The sequence below is a fragment of the Notolabrus celidotus genome, chromosome 24, assembly GCF_009762535.1.
Source record: "Notolabrus celidotus isolate fNotCel1 chromosome 24, fNotCel1.pri, whole genome shotgun sequence".
Classification (NCBI taxonomy): Eukaryota; Metazoa; Chordata; class Actinopteri; order Labriformes; family Labridae; genus Notolabrus; species Notolabrus celidotus.
In genome coordinates this window covers 11,763,786-11,770,264 of record NC_048295.1, presented here as the reverse complement: position 1 = coordinate 11,770,264, position 6,479 = coordinate 11,763,786, and positions in this window count along the sequence as shown.

Sequence of the window (6,479 nt, the reverse complement as noted above, 5' to 3'; positions counted from 1 at the left end):
AGATAAGAGCCACCTGCCTGTCCCTTCCTCCCCTCAGTCCAGACAGAGCCCTCAATCTTACTCCTCGTATACATCACTATGCAGATGATGCCTGTATGTATGTTACTAAATGCATTATTATGAATTGTTACAGTGTCCTTCTTCTTTTTAAAACATTGCTAATTCGCTTTTCTTTTGTCAAAATATTCCCAAAATATTTTGTCTATAATGCAATAATAATCCAAGGTTATACATAAACCTTCTAAAGCTGGCACCCTTATGATATAGATTTTTTTCCCATTTTAGTGGCATCCTGAAACATTATCATGTTTGTGTGCATCCAGTGAGAAAGAGGGGTACAGAGAGGTGAACCCAGAGCACAAAGCCCAGATTGTTCCTCCTCAGTGTCTGTCCATGATAACAATGAAGCATTCATGTAGCCCAGCAAAGGGCCCTAATTAATTCCAACTTTACATTCTGACCTACAATCTCCCCCTGTTCATCCTCTGTTTGGACCTAGACCCAACCAGAAACACACGCAGCCCAAAACCTGCACCCTGACACGTTATCCCCTTCACTTCTGTGCGTTAAGGTGGAAAAACCATTAACCCTCCAATCAGGGACTCCAGAAAGGTCTATGGTTAGTAACTTTAACGGGACAGGGAGAGTTAAAGTAAGTGATGGGGGGGGGGGGGGGGGGGGGGGGGGGAGAGGGTGAGACAGGATCCCAGTGTGTCAGTTCGCCAATTCCCCCTGCAGGACCACCTGGTTGAAACACTGAGTAATTGTTGTAAGTCTCAACTTTTTGCTCTAGTTTTGGTCACCACCACCAACAGCTGAGGAGAATGATTGCTAACTAGCTCTTTTACTTTTTGGTATTATCCTGTTAATATGATCTAAAAATTCTCAATAAAAAAATAAAAAAAAAATAAAAAAAAAAAACAAAAGAAATAAAAAAAAAAATTAAAAAAAAATACAAAAAATAAAAAATTGAATAAATCAAAAAAAAAAAAAAATACTAAAAGAAATATGTCATAAATTTCAAATTACACTCATTCTAGAACATGGTGTTTACAGTGAGACCAGCATCACTCAGAAACCCCTGAAATATTGAAGACCTGATGTAACGTCACTTTAATATTGTTGCCCGTGTGTCCTTTCCTCCTCCCCTCCTCCCCCCTTAACACCTTACTCTCGTCTTACAGCGACAAACAGACACACACACGCGCAAACACACAGAAGTGCTCCCTTTACTTCAGCCTCAGCCCCTGCTCTCCCTCGTCAAATAGACCTTGGCGCTGTTTCCTTCTTCCTGCCCTACATCCGAAACACGGGGAGCGAGAGGAGAGGAGAGGAGAGGAGAGGAGAGGAGAGGAGAGGAGAGGAGAGGAGAGGAGTGAGCTGAATAAAAAAGACAAGAGCAGAGGAAGAAAAGGGAGGAGTCTAAGAGAAGACAGAGAAAGGATGGAGCAGGAAGGAGAGGGGGGGAGGACTTTGAGATAGAGAGAAAAAACAGAGTGGGATATAGGAGGCATGAAATGTGTGGGAGGAGGAGGAGGAGGAGGAGGAGGAGGAGGAGCAGGAGGAGGAGGAGGCGGCAGTGGGTGGGTGGGTAAGAGGTGGGCGTCTGTGGTGAGGGGGCACAAAATGAAGAACAGAGGCTGCTTTGTCGATAGCAACAGCAAACTTTTGGGGATCGTTTGCTGCTCTCGCTCTGCAGCCTCAAAGAGCTGCAGTCTGCTGTGTGTGTGTGTTTGTGCTGGGAGTGTGTGTGTGTGTGTGTGTGTGTGTGTGTGTGTGCGTGAGGGTGAGACAGTGAGTTTGGGTTTGTAAGGGTCTCTTTCTTCAGGGTCGTTGAGCACAGGTGACCACAGGAAGTTGTTTTCCAGAGCTTTTCCAGTGGTATGTGTATGTGTGTTCAGCTTAAGACTGTCTCACCACAGGAACTTCCTCTTTGGGCACACACACACACACACACACACACACACACACACACACACACACACACACACACACACACACACACACACACACACACAAACACAAACACACACACATACAAGCTTTCACATACACATGCTTAATTAAATACTGATCTGCAATGACATAAAATGGACAAAGGACAAGAATTCCCATGGTTGGTATTAATCTAGTGTTGGTTACTGTACCTGAAAATGTTAAATCATGTACTGTACGTGAAAATGTTAAATCGAGTACTGTACGTGAAAATGTTAAATCGAGTACTGTACGTGAAAAGGTTAAATCGAGCACTGTACGTGAAATGTTAAGTCTAATACTGTATACGTAATTGTTAAATCGAGTGAAATCAAGTACTGTACATGAAAATGTTAAATTAAGTACTGTATGTTTAAACGTTAAATCTTGTACTGTACCTGAAAATGTTGTACCAAGTACTGTTCGTGGCAATGTTAAATCGCGAAATGTACATGAAAATGATAAATCAGGTACCAGAAGTGAAAATGTTAAATAAAATACTGGAAGCGAAAATATTAAATCAAGTGCTGAACATGAAAGTGTTAAACCAAGTATTGTACGTCAAAATGTTAAATCAAGTACTATACATTAAAACATTAAATTTTATACTGTCTGTTAAAATGTTATACCAAGTACTGTATGTGAAAATGTTGAATCGAGTACTATACGTGAAAATGTTAAACCTTGTACTGTATGTCAAAATGCTAAATGAAGTACTGTATGTAACGTTTAATCTTGTACTTTACGTGAAATGTTATACCAAGTACTGTACGTAAAAATGTTGAATCCAGTACAGAACATGAAAATGTTAAATCAAGTACTGTACGTCAAAACGTTAAATCTTGTACTGTATGTGAAAATGTTAAATTGAGATCTGTACTTGAACATTTTAAATCAAGTACTGGAAGTGAAAATGTTAAAACAAGGACTGTGAGTGAAAGTGTTAAATCAGGTACTGGAATTAAACATTTTAAATCAAGTACTTGAAGTGAAAATGTTAAATCAAGAGATGTACGTTAAAACATTAAACCTTGTACTGTACATGAAAATGTTATACCAAGTCTGTACATGAAAATGTTAAATCGAGAACTGTACTTGAAAATGTTAAATAAATTAATGGAAGTGAAAATGTTAAATCAAGTACTGTACGTGAAAGTATTAAATCAGGTACTGGAAGTAAAAAGGTTAAATCAAGTACTTGAAATGAGAATGTTAAATCAAGTACTGGAAGTGAGAATGTTAAATCATGTACTGTACGTGAAAGTGTTCAATGGAGTTCTGTACGTGAAAATGTTAAACCTTGTACTGTATGTCAAAATGCTAAATGAAGTACTGTACGTTAAAACGTTTAATCCTGACTTTACGTGAAATGTTATACCAAGTACTGTAAGTGGAAATGTTAAATCCAGTATTGTACCACAAAATGTGGAATCGAGTACTTTACGTGTAAATGTGAAATCAACTACTGAACGTGAAAATGTTAAATCAAGTGCTGTACGTTAAAACGTTACACCTTGTACTGTACATGAAAATGTTATACCAAGTCTGTACATGAAAATGTTAAATCGAGACCTGTACTTGAAAATGTTAAATCAATTAATGGAAGTGAAAATGTTAAATCAAGTACTGTACGTGAAAATGTTAAATCAAGTACTGTACGTGAAAGTGTTAAATCAGGTACTGGAAGTGAGAATGTTAAATCATGTACTGTACGTGAAAGTGTTAAATAGAGTTCTGTACGTGAAAATATTAAATGTTATATTAAATTAAATTACAGGAAGTAGATTTTTCTCTGAGGCTGATTTTTGCTTCTGTTTGAAAACTATGAAACCAAAACAACTTCACATTAATTGTATCAGCTTGAGCTCTTTCTGCCAATCAAAGCACTCCCAATATGGAAATTGTGAGATTATGTTTTAGTATGAAATTGAGTGTCTGCTCTCTGGCTGTAGACGCGATGACCAACACACCTGGATATTTAGAAAGGAACTTTAACGAGTAGGAAAGTGCCACACTTCTCCACCAAACGAGCTGAAGAGAGACTCTGTTTTCTATATTAATCAAGCAGACATTCCACGCTGAAGGAATTCTGTTGGTTTTGGCGTTGGGCCAGCTGCAGCACTACTTCTTAAGATTCCTCACGGTGAAATGACATGTTAAGTGTGCGGCTTGTTTTCTCTAGCTTTGGGGTCCCTGCAGTGAGGCAATCTCTCTCTTAGTGGTCCACAATGCAGAAGAAATTGAACATATGGTAAGTGCTGTAAACACTCACTGATGGTTTTTTAAAGGCAGCTGAATGTTTCAAACTTGTTTTAACTGAAGACATTTCCCAATACAAAATGTTAAATTTACTGCAGTTCTTGTACTCGTCTTCATCGTCCAAAATAAAACCTGTACTGGAAATATTAAAGGTAATAGCATCTTAGTTTGAAGCCACTGGGTGGTCCTTTTCCATGTCATAAGCTGAGTGACATCTGAAGATTGGCATTTATAATTGATGCCTTGTGAACTCCTGCTAACAGCTGGAGCATGTCCTGTGTCTGAACAGCCTTTCAATGTTATTATGGAACATTAGTTTTATTTATTTTTTCAACTAGATTGAAAATGTCAGAAGTTTCACTACACTCTGACTGTGGGAAAAAACATTTAACATTTATAATGGTAAATATATGTACAAAATACTTAGAATAGAAGGAGAATGAGAGTTGTCAAAAAGGGGATACACATAATAATAAATGAGCATTAATAATGTAGTTTATCTGTACATAAGAAAATATTAAGAACTATACAGAGACATACAGAATTATACTAGCTACTAAAGATTGTAATTTTTTGTACATTAGTACATATAAGCCCAGATACTGTTATTTATATGTTGTTAGTAACACAAGATGCCTGCCCAGTTCTGTGTTGAAAATTTTGTGAGCATTGAGGAAATGTGGTGTTCATACTTTGAACTCAAGACATGAGAGCTAGCAGGCTAAAATTTTAAATATAAGTAAGCTTTTGGTTATTTATGTTCAGTGTTGAGTTAAAATCATAATTTAGCAGTTAGCTATCTAGCAAATATTTTTTTTCTAGTTTACTTGCTAGTTTGAGTACTGTTCGTGAAAATGTTAAATTGTGTACTGTTCGTGAAAATGTTAAATCGAGTACTGTAGGTGAAATTGAGTACTGTACGTGGATATGTTTAATCGAGTACTGTAGGTGAAAATGTTCAATCGAGTACTGTAGGTGAAAATGTTCAATCAAGTACTGTAGGTGAAAATGTTCAATAAAGTACTGTAGGTGAAAATTTTCAATCGTATACTTTAGGTGAAAATGTTAAATCAAGCACTGCAGGTGAAAATGTTAAATCAAGTACTGCAGGTGAAAATGTTCGATGAAGTACTGTAGGTGAAAATGTTCAATCGAGTACTGTACGTGAAAATGTTCGATCAAGTACTGCAGGTGAAAATGTTAAATCGAGTACTGTACGTGAAATTGTTCAATCGAGTAATGTAGGTGAAAATGTTAAATCGAATACTTTAGGTGAAAATGTTCAATCAATTACTGCAGGTGAAAATGTTAAATCGAGTTCTGTATGTGTAATTGTTCAATGAAGTACTGTGGGTGAAAATGTTTAATCAGGTACTGTACGGGAAAATGTTCAATCAAGTACTATACCTGAAAATGATAAATCAAATACTGTACATGAAAACGTTCAATCAAGTACTGTAGGAGAAAATGTTCAATCAGGTGCTGTACGTGAAAATGTGAAATCGATTACTGTACGTGAGAACGTTCAATCGAGTACTGTACTTGAAAATGTTAAATTGAATACTTCAGGTGAAAATGTTCAATCAAGTACTGAAGGTGAAAATGTTAAACCAAGTACTGTACGTGACAATGTTCAAACAAGTACTGAAGGTGAAAATGTTCAATCAAGTACTGTATGTGAAAATGATAAATCGAATACTTTAGGTGAAAATGTTCAATCAAGTACTGCAGGTGAAAATGTTAAATCGAGTTCTGTATGTGAAATTGTTCAATCAAGTACTGTGGGTGAAAACGTTCAATCAAGTACTGTAGGAGAAAATGTTAAATCAAATGCTGTACGTGAAAATGTGAAATCGAGTACTGTACGTGAGAACGTTCAATCGAGTACTGAAGGTGAAAATGTTAAACCAAGTACTGTACGTGAATATGTTCAATCAAGTACTGTAGGTGAAAATGTTCAATCAAGTACTGTACTTGAAAATGATAAATCAAACACTGAATGTGAAAAGGTTCAATCAAGTAATGTAGGTGAAAATGTTAAATTTGAGTACTGTAAGTGAAAATGTTCAATCAAGTACTGTAGGTGAAATTGTTAAATTGAGTACTGTAAGTGAAAATATTAAAACAAGTACTGTAGGTGAACATGTTAAATCAAGTACTGTACGTGAAAATGTTACATCAAGTACTATACATGGAAATGTTAAATCAATTACTGTAGGTGAAAATGTGAAATCGAGTACTGTACG